Here is a 6,302-nt window from a genome sequence, read left to right as displayed (position 1 = left end):
GAGCTATGATCGTGCCTCTGCCCTCCAGCCTAGGTGATAGAGATATAGGATCAACAGGTTCGTATGCCTGCTGTGCAGTAACAAACCCATTACATGAAGACAGCAGAGTTTGCAGCAGGGAAAGAGTTTAATGATTGCAGGGCACCTAGCAAAGAGATGGGAAGAGATCCTCGAATCTATCTTCCCAAGAGTTCTGGGCTGAGGTTTTTAAGAGGATCACAGAGGGCGAGGGGCTGGAAAATTGGGGTCCTTGATTGGTCGGAGTAAGGGAGATGAAATCATCAGGATAGGGAACCTGCATTCTTTGCTGAATCAGTTTCTCATGGGGTTCCTCAGACCAGCTGGCATCAGTGGGATCCTTCAGGCCAGCTGAGGCAGTAGTTTCATTGGTATGCAGGGTCTGAAAGACTATCTCAAAGGGAAAACTGAGTATTTCATAATGTTCAAGTTGTTCTCTATAGAGCAATAGAAGGGAACTATAATCTTGTGACAGGGTCTGCATGATTCTAGGACAATAGGCACCAAACAACTCTGAGCAAGCAGGTCAGAGAGGAAGCTGACCTCATGATTAATGCCGAATTGGCTGCAAGCTTGGTTTATTTTTGTCCCCTCCCCCACACTTTCTTCCCTGATTACTTTTATAAAGTTTATTGGGATGGTTTTAGAATGAGGAAAAAATAAATTTAGAGTTAAAGCTTCAAATTCCTTACCTGGGCCTAGCTCAATGTGGCCCTGCCTACGTCTGCAACCTCAAACCACCCTCACTTCTGGCTGCTCTCTTGCCAGACAGGGCTCAGAGACTTTGGAGGGCCCCCTTCCTTTGCCTGGAACACTGTTTCCCCAGACCTCTCCATAGGCCTGCCCTTTGTCACTTAAATCTCTGCTTGGGCTGGGCGCTGTGGCTCAGGCCTGTAATCCCAGCACTTTGGGAGGCCGAGGTGGGTGGATCACCTGAGGTCAGGAGTTCGAGACCAGCCTGGCCAACATGGTGAAACCCCATCTCTACTAAAAACCCCAAATTAGCTGGGCACGGTGGTGGACGCCTGTAATCCCAGCTACTCGGGAGCCTGAGGCAGGAGAATCACTTGAACCCGGGAGGCGGAGGTTGCAGTAAGCCGAGATCGCACCATTGCACTCCAGCCTGGGCAACAAGAGTGAAACTCTGGCTCCAAAAAAAAGTCAAATCAAATCAAATAAAATCACATCTCAGCTCACATGTCAACTCCAGCAGTCCCTGATCCTTCTGCCCCACCTGCTGTGAACAACCCGAGGACAGACACCTGATCTGTCTAGTTGACTGCTTTGAACAATACCCAGCACAGAGTAGGACCCAGTAAATACTTCTTGAATGAATCAAAGTCCCTTTTCTCAATGTACGACAATTATTTAAATTAGTGGTTCACAAAGACTGATCTGGATCCCTACAGGGGGCCCACAAGGTCAAACTATATTCATAATAATGTGAAGACATCATTTGCCTTTTTAACTCCCATTCACGTATAGTGGAGTTTTGCAGAGGCTATATGATTTTGTTGTTGTTGTTGTTGTTGTTGTTGTTGTCTTACAGGGTCTCATTCACCCAGGCTGAAGTACAGTGGCACGATCACAGCTCACTGTAATCTCAAGCTCCTGGGCTTAAGTGATACTCCCACCTCAGCCTCCCGAGTAGCTGGGACTACGGGCATAGTCCTGGCTAATTTTTTATTTCATTTTATTTTATTTGTACAGACAGGGTCTTTCTATGTTTCCCTGGCTGGTCTCAAACTCATAGCCTCAAGTGATCCTCCTGCTTTAGCCTCCCAAAGCACTAGGATTATAGGTATGAGCCACCATACCCAGGCATGATGATTGAATGTAGAAGCAGGTATGAGAATCCTGGTGCCTTTTACTAAATCAGGCATTAAAAAAAATCGCAAAAATGTAAAGCAATGTTCTCACAAATTGTCTGGAAAATATAATTATTTTTAAAAAATGCTATATATGTTAATACATAATAAGTGATTGTTACTTTTGAATGAATGAGTTTTAAAACGCTCAGTATTAACAGATATAATGTATGTAAACAAAAGCTCTTTTAGGTCCTCAGTAATGTTTTTAAGAGGATAGTCGGGTCCCAAAACCAAAAGTTTGATAACTGCAGCTTTGAATTATTATTTAGAGCTCCTAGCTCCTATAGGTCAGGCTATATGCCAAATACTAGGGATACTAATGTGAAAGGCCATGAGGTGTTTTTCTCAGATTGAAGAGGGTGATGGAGACAAAGGAACGTGAGTGTACACACATTAAGGTGGACTCCAATGAGTCATGCCCTTGTATAATCTCTTCCCCATGAGTGTGGTTGGAACCTGTGAACTTGCTTCTGGTCAATAGAATATATCAAAGGTGATGAAATGTCATTCCCACGACTGTTATGTTATAAAAGACTTGGTCCCAGCCAACTGGGGTGAGAAAGACCCTCCCACTTGCCTTGAAGAAGCCAGCTGCTGGGCTGGGTGTGGTGGGTCATGCCTGTAATCCCAGCACTTTGGGAGGACAAGGCAGGTGGATCACCTGAGGTCAGGAGTTCAAGACCAGCCTGGCCAACATGGTGAAACCCTGTCATCTCTAAAAATACAAAAATTAGCCAGGTGTGGTGGCAGGCGCCTGTAATCCCAGCTACTCAGGAGGCTGAGACAGGATAATTGCTTGAACATGGGAGGTGAAGGTCGCGGTGAGTGGAGATTGCACCATTGCACTCCAGCCTGGGTGACAAGAGTGAAACTCCGTCTCAAAAAAAAAAAAAAAAAAAAAGAAGCCAGCTGCTATGTTATGAATTAGTACCAGAGACCTTCGTCCTATAGGTCCGAAGAACTGAAATTTGCCAACAATCTGAATGAGCCTGGAAGTGGATCTTTCCCAGGTTGAGCTTCTGATGAGGCTGTAGCCTTAGGAAATATCTGAATTGCAGCCTGGTGAGACCCTGAAGCAGAGAACCCAGGTAAGCTGTGCCTGGACTTCTGGCCTACAGAAATGATAAGATAATAACTGTTTTGTTTTAAGCTGCTAAATTTGTGGTAATTTATTATGGAACAATAAAACACTAATACAAATGTGGGCCAGATGTACTGGTGTGCACCTGTAGTCCCAGGTACTTGGGAGGCTGAGTCAGGAGGATCACTTGAGCACAGGAGTTTGAGGCTGCAGTCAGCTATTGACTGCACCACCACAATCCAGCCTGGGTGACAGAGAGAGACCCTGTCTTTAGGGAGGACAAATTGTAGAATTGGCTTTGGAACTTGTGAGCAAGCAGGAGCTTTTAGAGCTAGCAAAATCCTATTGGTAGGAAGCAGGCTGATAGATTAATCAAACATGTGCTACCTTCCATGAAAAAGCAAGGATGACTCACAATGGAACCAAGAGCCCAAAGGGTAGGTTGGAAGTCAAGGAAGATTATTCCCAGATCTTAAAACTTAATCAATAAAAATCCAACATTTGTCCAGATGAATGACAGAATTGTTATATACCAGTAACTCATTTTTACCTTCCATTTCCTTATTCCCTTTCCCCATTTTTGTATTGGTATGTCTGTAACTGTTATTCTATGTCAGTCCCACCGTTGTGTGATGGAGTATTGGGAGCAGACTTGTCTCTAGTTTCACAAGTCCACAGAAAGGAATTGTGCTTTGAAGAACTGAGCTTAATGGATCACACCCAGCCTCATCTTCACCAGATATAGATAATTCAGATGATGAGAGTTTGGACTTTGAGCTGATGCTGTAAGAAGATGGGGGAAACCTTGGGAGGGAGGAAGTTTTTTCCCCTTTGGAAGGAACACAAATTGTTGGAGGCCAAGGGGCCTACTGTGGTAGGCAGAATTCTACATAGTCCCTAAGATTCTTGCTTTCCTGGTGTACATGCCTTATATAATCCCCTCTTCTTGAGTGCAGAAGAATCTCTGAATGTGACAGGATATCAGTCCTCCAATTAGGTTATGTTATATGACAGGTGAAGTAGTTTTGCAGATATGATTAACGTCCTTTAAAGTAATCAAAAGAGAGATTATCCTTGCTGGCCTGATGTTATCAGGTGAGCCTTTAAAAGAGAGTCTCCTGCTGGCTTTGATGAAATAGAAGCCACGTTGTGAGAGAGCCACATGGCTAGGAACTGAGAGTGGCCTCTAGAAGCTGAGAGACAGCAAGAAAACGGAAACTCCAGTCATTTACCCACAAGGAACCGAATTTTGCCAGCAACCTGAATGGGTTTAATGACATCATGTTCTTGGCTGAATTTTGACTTTGAGTGAGACCTTGAGCAGAGACCCAGTCTGCACTCCTGACCCACAAAAACTGTGAGGTGATATATTTGTGTATTTTAAACTTCTAAGATTATGATAATTTACTGTGCAGCAGCATTAACATACTGGCATCACAGTAGAATCTTTGAAATGACTGGGGGAAGACAATGACAACCTATTATTCATCAATATGCATATAACTGACTTTCACATACTTAGAAAAAAATTAATATACTTGGATGGGTGAGGTGGCTCATGCCTGTAATCCCAGCACTTTGGGAGGCCAAGGTGGGTGGATCATTTGAGGTCAGGAGTTCAAGACCAGCCTGGCCAACGTGGCAAACCCCCATCTCTACTAAAAATAATAATAAAAAAAATTTAGTCAGGCGTGGTGGCGCGTGCCTGTAATTCCAGCTACTTTGGAAGCTGAGGCACAAGAATCATTTGAACTTGGGAGACAGAGGTTGCAGAGAGCCGAGATCATGTCACTGCACTCCAGCCTGGATGAAAGGGCGAGATTCTGTCTCAAAATAAATAAATAAATAAACTTTATTTTTTAGGTAAGTGTTAGGTTTACATAAAAATTGAGTAGAAAGTACAGAGTCCCATGTATCCCCTCCCCTACCCCAGCTTCTCCTCTATGATTAGCATCTTGCATCTTGCAATGTGTGGTACATTTTTTATAGTTGATGAACTAATATAGATAAGTTATTAACTAAGATCCATAGTTTGCATTAGGGTTCACATTTTTCTCTCTTACAGTCTATGGATTTTGACAAATACATGATGACATGACTTGTGTCCGCCATCACTGCATTGTACAGAATAGTTTCATTGTCTTAAAATATCCCCTATGCCCCACCTATTCATCCCTGCCTTCTGCCCCCAGACTTCCGGAAACCACAGATCTTTTTACTGCCTCCATATTTTGCCTTCTACAGAATGTCATGTGGTTGGAATCCTATAGTATGTTGCTTTTCCAGATGGGCTCCTTTCACTTAGCGATATGCATTTAAGGTTCTTCCATGTCTTTTCAAGGCTTGATAGCACATTTCTTTTTTTAAAAATTCATCTCTTATTTTAGATTTGGGGGTACATGTGTAGGTTTGTTACAAGGATATATTGTGTGATGCTGAGGTTTGGAGTACAATTGAACCCATCACTTGGGCACTGAGCATGGTACCCATTGGTAGGTTTTCAACTCTCTCCTCACCAAGTACCTTTGCTGAGGTATAATTTACATACAATAAAATGTACCTATTTTAAGTGTACACTTTGATGAGTTTTGACAAGTGTATGCCTCTATGTAATCAATCCCATAATCAAGATATAGAACAGTTCTGTCACCCCAAAAACTTTCCTCGTGTTCCTCTGCAGTCAGTTCTAGGCCCCAGGAAACCACTTGTTTGCTTGTTATTAATATCACTATAGATTTTTTTCATATTTTAAATTGTGTTAAAACATATATAACATAAATTTGCCATACCATAGTTTTGAGTGTTTTAGAATTTCATATAAGTGGTATAATAAATTGTGTACTGTATGTATTGTTTTGTATCTGACTTCTTTCATTTGGCAAGTTTTTGACATTTATACATATTGTTACGTGTATCAGTAGTTCATTTCTTTTTATTGCTGTCTTGTATTGTATTCTATGGATATACCACAATTTGTTTCATCTTTTGGACATTTGGGTTGTTTCCAGTTTTCTGCTGGAGCTTGCCAAGGACATTCATACAAAACTTGATAAAATTATAAAATTGCCAAGAACATGAATGCATAAGTCTTTGTGGGATATAGATTTTCATTTCTTTTGAGTAAATACCTACAAGTGAAATTGCTGGGTCATGTGATAGGTATATATTTAACTTGTTAAAAACTACCAGCTGTATTCCCAGTATCTAGCACAGCATCTGGGACCTAATGGAATATCAACAAATATTTGTTGAATTAGTGAATAAATGAATGACTTATGTGGGACTCATGAAGAAAGAATTTCAACAAGCAATTGGAAGATATTTGTTAAAAA

This window comes from Gorilla gorilla, chromosome 11 (genome assembly GCF_029281585.2).
Source record: "Gorilla gorilla gorilla isolate KB3781 chromosome 11, NHGRI_mGorGor1-v2.1_pri, whole genome shotgun sequence".
NCBI classification, from domain to species: Eukaryota; Metazoa; Chordata; class Mammalia; order Primates; family Hominidae; genus Gorilla; species Gorilla gorilla.
This window is presented reverse-complemented; position numbering follows the sequence as displayed.